The following is a 12,747-nucleotide window of genomic DNA, read 5'->3' on the forward strand; positions in this document are numbered from 1 at the left end:
GCCTCTGTGGGAGTATGGCTAGAGATGAACATTTATAACTGGTGTGAATTTGAACTTGTGATGAATAATGCTCTCTGGTTGTGCATCTGACTGAAGATGAGTGTTTACAGTATACAAAGGGTAAATATTCCAGAACATTCAATGAATGGTTTAATGAAATTCGAGTGCGCACAGTTAGTAAAATGCATGAAGGGTATGTAAGTGGCAGGCGATGGTTTGTTTTAGGGTATCTAGCAATATTGCTCAAGCTGATTTTGGAGATGGTCCAATGGCAGGGGGTAGCTCTCTGTGAAAAGACACTCCTTCTTCCTCCCCATCCCCCCTGCACACCTATACCTCGCTGTCAATATTAGCAGTTACCCCTTGCTTGTCTCTGAACCTCTGTGGGCCTGTGTAATTTATAAGTGCTGCCCTGTGGACCTCTGCAGAACACCTCGTCCCACATGTAACACTCATACCCGCACACTCTCCCTTGCACTTGCACACACCTGCTCAGCCTCTCACCTGTATGCATTTCTCAGTAAACACAGCCCCAGCAGGTCTTCATCATAGTTTTAGTATACATGTCTTCCCGTCCTACCTCCTCATCCTCCAAGGGGGTCCGCTGAATTCTAATGTGACCCCTGGCTTGCCCCTCCGAAAGCCTCAGGTTTGAATTTGGCTTGTGTGTGGGGGTTGGAAGGTATTTTAGATTATTCATTGGACCTCTAGCAAGTCTTTTGGGTGCTCCTGCTTTTTATCTACATACGTCTGCAATCGATAAGACAGCTTCTTTCTGCGAACAAATGTTCAACTTCCACAGTCTCCGCTTGGAGAAATAAAATTTGTCATACAAGTTCTAGACACATTGCCAGTATTTTCTGTTCTTATCTTTTAATTCACTAAGACGGAGAGGATATGTGCAGCCTTTATTATGAGTCTTTATTATGAGGTGTGTGCTCCGTTTATTATGATATGCTACCTTAGCCTTTTGAAAGTGTGGCTTCATTCATTCGCTTTTCACTCTGCAGCACTTGTGTGGTGGCTGAGAGTTGTGGGGCCACAACGGACACTGTTAAATAAACCATCTGCAGCGCAAGTGCAATGAGGGGTCACTGCCAAGGTAAAATCTGAAAGTGTGCTCACAGAGGGTGGCCGATCGACCCTTAGTCCTTCCTGGATTCAGTGGGGCCTAGTAGAATCCAGCACAAACTGCTTCCCTGTCACTGTGGTCAGTTTGAGAATTGAGGTTGTGGCTATGTGCCAACAGCGGTGGCTCGAGGGAAGACCCTGGAGAGGAAAAGGGGGAGGATGGGAGATCAACTGCCAACAAGGTATCCAGAGGTCAGTTCTCTTTTGATAGGCAAGGTTATTGGGACAGCTGGTGGTGTAGTGGTTAATACTGTTGCCTTCAAGACTCATAGGTCATGGGTTTGATTCCCCCTCTCCCATTGTAGTACTTTTAAGCAGCCTACTTATCCTAAGCTCTAGTAAAGAAAAGTTTCCCAGTTGTATAAATGGATGAATAATTGTAGGTAGCATAATGTTGTATGTCACTTTGGAGGAAAGTGTCAGTTACATGAGTGAACTCATTTGAATGAGTGGATTCATTCTCCATACATTGTTCTGTGTTGGTGAAAATAGATGTCAGGTTATATTTTATTCAATCTATAATTACATGTGAGCAAATGTGTTCATGTATTCATCCGTATTGTTTTGTGTATGTATGTGTGTGTGTGTGTGTGTGTGTGTGTGTGTGTATTAATTTGCAAGCTGTCTGTTCCCTACCCATTTGCTATGAAACAGAACTACGGTAAAATCTGCGAAAGGGTGAACTGGCCCCAACAGATCTGCAGTATGCTCTGACTGGAAAAAGTATCCTTGCTCTAAATGGACCACACATCGTAGTCCGGGAAAAAGGTCCTGACACATCAATTAGTATCTCAAAGGCAGAAAATTCCATTTTTCAGCCAAACATTTGCATGCCTTGCTTGCTTTTCATGCTTTGGATGAGAGTTTGACTGCAGCGCAAAGGGACACATGTGGGTGTATGTGGCCCCGTGCACCCTTACGTGGGCGCGTGTGGGTGCTCGGCCAGCACCAGTGAGCAGGCAGTCTGAGTAATGCAAATCCGGTCACTTTGAATGAGGCTCAAAGGGCTGAAGAATTTGGGGATCGGGGGTCTTTAATGTCACGCTGAATACGATAACTTGACAGTTGATTTATTTCTCTAGCTTTTTAGGGTGTGAAAACTTGTCTGTGTATTTCATAGTGTCTCTGATTATTATTATTATTATTATTATTATTATTATTATTAATAGCCATTTTTATTTTTTAAACAACCCTGTGTGTGTTTGTGAGTGTGTGTGCACACACTCACATTCTTCAAGTAAAATGATTCACATGCAAACCATAAATCTGGCTCATCTTCTGTAGAATATCACCATTTACTTATTAATTGTTGTTTGATTCATGAATGCTGTTCTTTGCATATTCCAAAAATGTACTTTTTGCTTTACTTCGTGATTGTGGCGGTTAACATCTGCGTGACATGTTTTTCTAAGGACAAGTTGCAATGCATTAAAACATAAATACATACATGCATAAAAATTTAATGAGTCATTCTACTTGTGACTGAATCTGTTCGGTATGTTCTTGTATGATTCGCAGATACAGGTACCAAGCCGTATGGACACACCCCCTTTTCTCGCTGCGAAATACAGAACACACCATACATGGTAAATGCTTCAGACCCTTTTACCTCTTGCTGTTTGCTGGAGTCTCCAGCTACCCTCCTGAGTAATTGCTCATGAATGCTCTGTAATGGTAAAAGGCTTTTCATTAGCTTAGCTATTCCAAAAGAAAAAGTCTGACTGTTCGACCTGAAGTAAATTTCTTTTCTCCTGCCACATTCCGAACTTAAAGGAATCCCGCCGAGAGACTTTCATTCTTTCACAGGGAGTCTTTTCTCATCATTATTTGTCCTGTTTGAAAGGGGAGAAAGTTGGTATGCTTGGTTACTCCTTGAAGTAGTCACTCTGCTGGGGCGATTTATGACAGATGTGCTAGAATGCACATGTGGCTCAATATGACCAGGATGGGCGTTTTGTTAAGCTCTTTTTGACCGTGGCTTGCTTCAGGTCACTGTGGCACCTCTTTTCCGTGACTGCTTCAGTGACAATGCCTTTTTACATGCTCCATAGGTTTTGCTCCATTTAACTCAAACAGGTCTGAAGTCATGCAAAGGCACAAAGATACAGTCATTTTGGTGTATCTACAAGGCTATCCCAGTCAGCACTCATTAATGTTGTTTTGACAAAGTTTGTTTTTATGTGTCCTGAATGAGCCTCTTAAATCTGCTCAGTTTTTTTCAGTGCAAAATGTACAAAAATGAGTCCGATGTTGATAGATTAGCTGGACTCTATCTGAAACTTATCAAAGGGGCTTCTGAGGTCTGCGTCATCTGGGCTTATTTGGATTTGTCGTGGTGTGATACTGAACCTCTTCAAATAGCTATTTATGCACTATCTTTAGGATATGAGTGAGTATGGTATCTGTGCACTATTAACATGCTATTGGCAAGGTCTGCAGACACATCTGGGTACCGCCCTTTTCCTGTTCTTTCTAGGGGCAATACTGAAGATATTTTCGACCTGCATTGGGTGCAGATTCTGGGTTTGCAGAGACATCAAACAGGTTCAGAAATACAAATTAATTCTGATCTTACTTTTCCTCCCTTTGTTATTCTTTTTGACTCCAGTAGGAACATAAAGAAATGTGACCAATATTTTAGTGTCCCGACTTCATAAATTGATTTATTTCTGTTTGTTTGTTTGTTTAACGTACCTGTTTTAGTTTTTCCAGATCTCAAGCATTAAGTCAGAAGGAAACAGGTTATTAATAACAACATAATAATAACAGCAGTGACCTAAATAGTATGCCTGCCTCTGTTTCCCCATTATACGGAATGTTTTGATATGTATGTGTAGGAACCGACTACTAACAAGTTTGGTTTGTCAGATGCCAGCTATTCTGTTTCTGCATGGGACATCATTTAAGTATAGCAATATGAAATGGGCTTCCCTGGGTAACAATGAGTCTGGAGACGAGCGACACCTCACCCTGGTTTCCCGGGTAACGACCGCAGCTTGCCCTCTCGTTCAGCTGTTCCAGCAGGTCATGGGACCACTCGAGTTTGACGTGAGTTGCTTTGGACAAAATGCTAATACTGTCTGTGGAAGGCTGCAATTCAGTGAGGCAAAGTGGCTTTGAGGAATGACACTGGGGACAGCTCTCTAGGAGGATGTGTGGATGGGGGGGGGGGTGCTTTTTAAATTTTGCATTCGCTCACCACTTTAAGGCTTGCTATCCAACATTATGGAAAATCATCAGGATGCTTCAGGTCGTAAGAAAAGGATATAAAAGGGGACATATCCCCATCCAGAATTGGAATGCAAATTATTCATGAAGCGTCATATTAAGCGGGTGCAGTTATTGCGTCATGGGAACTTGGATGGGTGCGAGGCAAGGTTCCAGGATCAAATCGAATCAAGGACAACATCCGCGGAGCTGGGCTCATCCGGGCGAGACGGTAGCTTTTCCGCTCCTCCTCGTCGATGCCGAATCAATCACATCAGACATGCTCTCCCCTGGCGGCAGCCATGCATAATTGAGGGCCTCTCCTGGATACCTGTGTGCTTGTCCACGGACTTCGTTAGGCTCACTGGGAAGAGGAGTCGGCCATACATATTTCACAGCGCAAGCCAGACGAATCAATTGCAGTGCTATCCAAATGCAAAACTCTTGCTCAGAGTTCCACACAGTGTGGTGCTTTAAAAATAGATATGACTCTTGCCATTAAGATGGCATGGTTTGAAATGTGTGATTTCTGTAGCTATTAATCTTCGTAAATCCTCAGTAAAATGCAGCAGTCACGCACCACCAAAAAAAAAACAGGAAGTGTTTGATGATTTCCCAGGCGATTGTGGCTGAACATCTGTTGCTCTGCAGCTGATTTGGAAATCATCTCAGTACTGAAATGGTCAAATAGAGTATTAGTGAAGAGCATTTCTACATTATACTGTCATTGATGTCTACTGTCAGAAACCTCCCTGTACTGCACTCGATTTTAGTGCAGCAATCAACCAGGCTGTTGCCTAACATAAAATGTATAAGAAACTTTAGAAGTCACTGACTTTTACAATTACTAATTACAATTATTTTACACTCTCTGCAGTGGGGGCGCGGTGGCGTGGTGGCGTGGTGGTGCAGTGGGTTGGACCGGGTCCTGCTCTCCGGTGGGTCTGGGGTTCGAGTCCCGCTTGGGGTGCCTTGTGACGGACTGGCGTCCCGTCCTGGGTGTGTCCCCTTCCCCTCTGGCCTTACGCCCTGTGTTGCCGGGTAGGCTCCGGTTCCCCGCGACCCCATATGGGACAAGTGGTTCAGAAAGTGTGTGTGTGCACTCTCTACATTGCAACATTTAAAATGTATCAACTATCAAAGTTTTTTTTTCCAGTTTTAAATAGTTATCCTTCAGACTTATTTTTTAAATATTATTCTTTGGCGTTTCAACATATTTTTTCACCACATAAGAACACAGCAGAAAAAACAACAGTAGTAAAAAAATATACAAATGTCTTGGTGCTAGACTTCTGTTCTGATATGAAAATGTTATCCATAAATAAACTTGTCATTAGATGGATTAATAAATATTTGATGTACAGTTATGGAAAGAACTACTCTGTGAACAGGACATACGAGTTCACGTTCCATGAGACTCTGCCTCTCACGGATACTGTTGCTATGGCTGTCTAACTTTCTCTTGCTTAAACATGCTGCTGAAAGAGAAGTGGCAGGGGGTCCTACAGCAGCCTATTACACCTATTTAAAACACTGCTGTATAAAATGGTACATTCTGAAATTGTGTAATTGTACATACCTAAGGCTGTGTGGATTTAACTGTCATTAAAAAAAAAGTTTTGCATACTGAAAAAGCTGGGGAGAATATATTATTAATTATCATGATACAGTAATGAAGATGAATAACTGTTTAATTAAGCTAAATTGTTGAATAATGGGGGGGCGCAGTGGCGCAGCAGGTTTGGTCGGGTCCTGCTCTCTGGTGGGTATGCGGTTCAATTCCTGCTTAGGGTTCCTTGCGGCACACTGGCGTCCCGTCCTGAGTGTGTCCCCTCCTCCTCCGACTTTGCGCCCTGTGTTGCCAAGTTAGGCTCCGGCTCGCCATAACCCCACTTGGGACAAACAGTTTCAGACAGTGTGTGTGTGTGTGTGTGTGTGTGTGTGTGTGTGTGTGTGAGTTACACAATGTGGCTGAATATCTTGAAGGTTAAGCAAAATTGCATATTGTGAAGCTTAATTTTAAATGTCAAAAATTAGATTTTATTTATTGTGTAAAAGAATGGTATTTGATTTGTGTAGTTTGCAGCAGTTTTAAGTGTATAATATTAAACATTCATCTGAAGCACAGCAAACTAAAAAGCAAGGTTTTTACATTAAAACTCTGTTTTTTTTTTTTTTTTTTTCTCTGAAGGTCCTAACTTTAAACTCTTCTATGCAGGTCCTGTTGTCAATTCCATTCACAGCACTTAAAAGAAAATCACAAGGATGCAAGATGTGGTGTGATTTGCTTAGAACCTTCCAGATGATTGCATTCAACAAGGTCCGAAGGTGTGGCTCCTGCTGCAAGGAAGCTGTGATCATGTAATTTCGGCAGGTGTAAACAAAATATGTTCGTTCCCTAATGCTATCCAGCACGGGTATATCCGGCTATCCAGCTACCTGCACATAACCACAAATCATACTTAGGTGGTAGGGATGTAGAGCCGAAATATGAAAAAGAAGCCAGTGAGACAGAGACAGTGCTATGCATTTTTTATAAATAAAATATTGAAAAGCATGGCAAAAAATGGTGAAGAGAAAGAACTCAAGACATATGCCGGAAGTAGACAATTAAAATGCAAGGGAAGATTGATACAGTGCCTTGGTGTGTTTAAAGATAAGAGAAGACAAATCTCCTAATTACTAGTGTTTTTAATTCATGAAGGTATTATTAATTCATGAAAATTAATAGTTATTCATCCAAGCTGAAACTCTCTAAATCACTGTATAGAAACATATCTGGTGAATATTTTATTCAGATGAATTCACTGGTCACTGTGGGAAAGGCACCACCATTAAAATTTTAATTCAGAACATTTTGATTTTATGCACCGAATGCATTTTAGTAAATATTGCTATTGATCAGAACATACAGATTATTTTTTGATTGCCTCTGGTTTTGTTCTCTGAGGTGTACAATATTATGAAATTATGAGGCGTTCATGGTTCCTTTATTTCTCTTGTTACACTTTTGTATTTGCTGTTTTGATTATTAGAAAAGATTCATCATGATTCATAAACATATCAAAGTGGATAACAACCTGTTGATCAAAATGTATAATTCTTCAGTCTAGCACATGGCAATAAGAACAGAGTAAAATGCACTAACGTATTAACATATATGCAGTATGTTCAGTACATTAACAGAGCTGTATACTGTATGTTGGTGCTTTCAGCTTGCTGTTTGTCAAGAGCACTAGCCAGTTACAAGTACAGTGTGTGCCAGTAGCTACTATGTTCCTACGTTCTGTTACATTCTATGTGATTTGGGCTTGGTACCAAAATGTTAAAAACTGAGATCTAATTCGATGTATAAATCCAAAGTTCATACCAGAAATGAAGTTTAGTCAAACGCAAAGTCATAAAGCTTCATGTCAGGAAATTTCACAAAAAGCACATTAATTACAATAAATTAGTCTCAAAGATTAAATGTACATGATTAATAGCGAGGGGCTCCTATAATGTTTCCTGACAAATGAAATACCAGTTCTTCTGGCCAGACTTTGCTTTGTTAAGTTTCATATCTTTTTGCAAAACTTTTTCAAAGATAGTATGTGGTTTGCCTTTGCTTGTAATAGACAGTAAGAAACTGGAAATCACGTTTTTATGGTTGTATTTGTTATTTATGGTGGTTTCTTTGAGAAAAAGGAGAGGAATCATTAATAGAAAGTTAAGGATACTGTTGTTATTCAAAAGAGCAATCACCTTTTTTCTTCATAACAGTTTTATCATCTTGGAATAATGTCGTACAACTCCTGCGGTCTAAGGTCTTTCTTCAAGAAGGAAAATCATCAGTTCTTTGAAGGATGAAGGAGGTGTCAATCATTGCAGTCTGCACCTCGCATAAAGTTTCAGTGATGCTTAGATCTTTTAATTCAGGTGGATGCTCATGGTTAGGGTTTTTCTATAGAGCCTTTTCAGGTTTCCTGAATTCATTTAGCGTAACAATGAAAATAAATAATGAGAATAAGGTTAAATAGTTAAGGAAATGGAGTAGACAGAAAGCGCTACATCAAGAAGATGAACAAACAATAAAATCTTTAAAGGTCCGAGGCCAACTAGCTTCTCACTCCTCATGGGCATGATAATCCAACAGAGTTAGAGAAAAGTGTTAGTATTGCATATGCAGTTGGAATGTTGTGAGGAAACAATGTTTGCAGAATAGGCTGCACCTGGTCCTCTAAAAAGGCTTGGTATTCCTTGGCAGAGTGATCATCAGAGCCAATGGCTCCTGTGAGATGGCTGCTCACACCATTACAGATCCATCACTGCTTTTAACAGTTGGCAACTGGGAATGAGCGCTGATGGTATCCTTTGGCTTTCTCCAAACATTAACTTATGTAGATGCAGGGAAAAAAAGAGTAAAAAAAAATTACTCATTAGACCAAATGGCTTTTTTTCAGCTTCTTAGGTGTCCAAGTTTTTGCTCATTACTCCAGGGTCAGCACTTTTTGGCAACGGACTTGAATGCCAGCACATTTGGAAGGCTACCCCTGCCATAAATACTAGATTTGCAATGCTCGCCTTTTTTTTTCTTTTTTTTTTTTTTTTCCAGGCAGTATGAGAGAGGTATTGATTCAGCTCTGTAGTAATTCTTAAGTTGGTTGTTTTGTGATTTTAAGTAACTATCCTGTTAAACGTCTCTTTCCCTGTTGGTGAGCTTCCAAACAGATTTTCAAAACTATACCCCTTGGCTCATTCAATTATTTTCCAGCTTTCGTGAGGAATGGACCTACAATTTACCGCCAGCTATTTTGCTTCATTCATTCAAAAGTTTGCTATCTCTAATAGGTTTAGAAATGTAATAAATTTCCGATTGTCAGACTTCTTTTATAGTGGATACATACTAGTAATTGGGATTCTTAATCACTATGATTCATCTTAAAGGCAATTGTAATTTAGCTGAAAGACCTTTTCAGATCTAAGTGCTTCACTGATTTACAATATATCTTTTTCTATACAATAGTAACATACACACACATATGTATACACGTGTATGTATATATTTATATCTACAGTATACATACAAACTAAGTTTACTTAAGAATCACACGTCTGCAACTATGTCTCTCTTTCTCCTAATGTAATGCACAAATTGTATTTCTCCGAAATGTACGTCGCTTTGGAGCATGTATGTACTATATATTGCTTGATGTACAGTATATTCTGCTTCCTGAAAGTGTGTAATACTATCCCAGAGAGTGAGGAACACAATGAGGTGAGATGTGACATTCAGCGTTTCTCCACCTGAGATGGACAACGCAGCGTTACGCTTTTCTCTGTTTGTGATGCAGCAGTATAGCACAGCTTGTGGTATTCGAGAAAAAATCTTCACAAATCACTCCCAGCCCGGGTGCTGACCTGACTCAGCACCTGTTTTATTTATGTCACCCCTCCCCGTGGATCATGCTGCGTGTGTCGGATTGCGAAGCGATGTACTTTATGTGCTGTGGGGTTGTTCACAAAAATAGTCGGGAAGTGCTGACCTCTAACATTTCCAGGATTCATAAAAGAACTGCCACTGATCTTCCAAGTCTCAGGCAACACCGAACCATCTATCACAAGGTGCTTTTCAGATATGTGCATTTATTTGTTTATCTGTTTGTTTGTTTGGCTGGATTTGTTTATTTGTCTTGTTGAAGGGAATTACTTACAGTGTTAACGAAAAGGTCAGATATGATAACCTATTCCAGTATTGAAATTTGAGAAAGAAACATCGTGAGCTGCATAGCAGTATGGTGTCCACTTCTGCTATGAAAATGTGCTACAGAAACACTTGAACAAAACATTGACTGTAACATTTCTGAGCTGTTGCAGATCTCTGGCAGTGTGTTTGCAGTAAAGACATACTGAATGAGGAAAATCTCACCGTGATCCTTCGAACCAAAATACTTACTGGGCTTGATCACTCCCTACACCCCAGTTAAATCATTACACCCAACCACTTCGATGGTACTAAAATTGAAAGCTTGTAGTTTCTCCGTTTTGGCTGCGAAATGATAGGAAGAACTTCCTCTCTTCCTTAGAATTACTAAGTCCCTTTGAGTGTTCGAGAAGAGTCTCACATTTCTTTGACGTGCCTTTTTCTCTTGGTCTCCTAAATGCTCCATAAACTTGCTACACATCATCTATTATGATTATTTTTATATGTCTTATGAATTCCATATCCAGCTACTCATATAATGTCAAAAACAGAGCTGTCGGACAAACTGGCTTTGCTTCAGAAACCATGTTTCTGCATCAAAAGGTCTTTGTCTTTTGTGAAATAGACTTCTGAGCTGTACGTTGCTTTGGAGGAAAGTGCTCTAAGTGAATAACTGTAAATGCAAATGTTCCTGACAATGTTTAGGTTCCTGCGCAAGTCTGAAGACAGCTAACAGTGTTTACATGCCAGAATTTGAACATCAGTGGCTTACAGCAACTAAGAAACCTCTGAGAATCTCTACAAGATCAGTGATCAGCAATGTTTTAATTCTGGCCAACATTACCACAAATTGTCAGTTTTTCATTTCGGTGTAAGATCATCAGAGTGGTTCAGTGTCTGAAATCTGAACAAGATAATCAGAGATTATCAGTGTTTGAATGTTGCACAGCAGTTTTGGCACCTGGCATGGAACAAACGTTAGCTGTTGTCTTTAGATTTTGTCACTTATGTCATTCTCTGAGGATAAAGCTATTATTCCAAGTTTAAGATACACGCTGTTGCCAGATTATTCACTTGTGGCTATACAGTAGTGATTATTAAAAAAAAAAAAAAAAATCAATGCTTTCAGTATCACACTGCTCTCTCAGAGACTGTGTGTGTGAAGTCACACCATAAATTCACTGTGAAATTTGAGCTGCATTTCTGATGGAGAAAAAGTGACCCTGGCAAGGGGTCCCTGTCTGTGAAATCTTTCAAAGGAAACATTACTGTTCCCTTTTGGCAGGGTGAAGGCAATGCTGGGGTACAGATGGGATGGGGGGGTGGGGGGTGGGTTCCATGACCAGGTGGACTGCCAGAATCTGATTAAATCCAAGAGGAAAAAAAGTGAGTATGGCTTGCATGGGGGATTATCTCGACAAACGCTGAGTAATGGACCCCAGGTTTGTTTTCTGCCATTGAAGCCTGGCTTTTCCCTGAGTGCCTCTGCAGACCCTTGGGGCCAAGCAGATTAGACGGGCAGCCATCCTCCGACACAAGGCGTGGACATTCGCACAGCCTGTGATTTCCACCGAGACCCTCGTCTCCTCAGGCGTCGGGAAATGGCGTTTAGCGAAGAGGAGTAGCTCCTGCATTATTATTCTCAAACCATCTGTTTATACACACCTCCGGCCCACTCCTCTTCACAGCGCAATGCCGTGTTTACAAGCGCATCAGCAGCCAACAGCTGCTAATTTGATCTGTTAAAGCAGAGGTTTAAAACTGGGCTAAGAAAGGTTCCATCTCCATGGGATTTCTTTCTCAGCTTGTTATAACAAACTTGAGGTCCAAGAAGTGATTCTTTTCCATCCCTTGATTTTTCTCCACCAGGCATGTCCAGTAAGGCTTCATAGCTGTAACAAGTAATGAGAATAAGACATCTTGCAGCAGGAGTAAAGAGATGGTCATGTCTGCACTGATGCTGCACAATGCTGAAAATGATTTGAAAATGTTGAGATTATGATGGTGATCACAATAATGATAATGATGATGATGGTGTTGATGATGCTGATGATTTGAGGATGTTGATCTTTGTGAAGACACAGATTTTTGGAGGATTATCCAGCTGCACCTTGAATAAATAAGACACTGTGGTATATTCCACCTTGGTCATGTTCTACTGGTTGCATAACTGTGTGAACAGTCAAGGAGACCATCTGGAAAACAACAGAGTGAATGCAGGCAGAAGAATTGTGAGCTAGGAGCAGTGTTTTGAATGTTCCTGTAGTCCTCTGAACTCCAGACTGCACAGGAGCTGTGACAGGCCTGGTGATAAAGCTTTGAGATGAATGGCTTGCTGTGTCAGTGCTTTCCCCAGGCCACTTAGGTAGATCTGAAGAGGAGCTCTAATAAAAGGAGGCCAGAGCAACAGAACCTGGAAAACGACACATCAGCAGTGATGACACAATCCTGTAAGTGGAGACGTTTCTCTACGTTTGGTGTCCTGGAAGACCCACACTACTAATATGGGGCAGGTAGTTATTATAGAGTGGGGGTAATGACAGTGTGACAGTTTAGGATCTGAACTGTACATCGAGGGTGAGATAACACATAAATGAGTTAGCAACATTGAGGAGGGGTTACATCCTAAGCATTCCACTCCAAGGGCTCAAGTCTGAATCACTACTCATGCATTAGCACCCTTGAACAAGGTACTTACCCAGTAAAAATCATCCAGCAGTAAGTAT

Source organism: Scleropages formosus, chromosome 13, assembly GCF_900964775.1.
Source record: "Scleropages formosus chromosome 13, fSclFor1.1, whole genome shotgun sequence".
Classification (NCBI taxonomy): Eukaryota; Metazoa; Chordata; class Actinopteri; order Osteoglossiformes; family Osteoglossidae; genus Scleropages; species Scleropages formosus.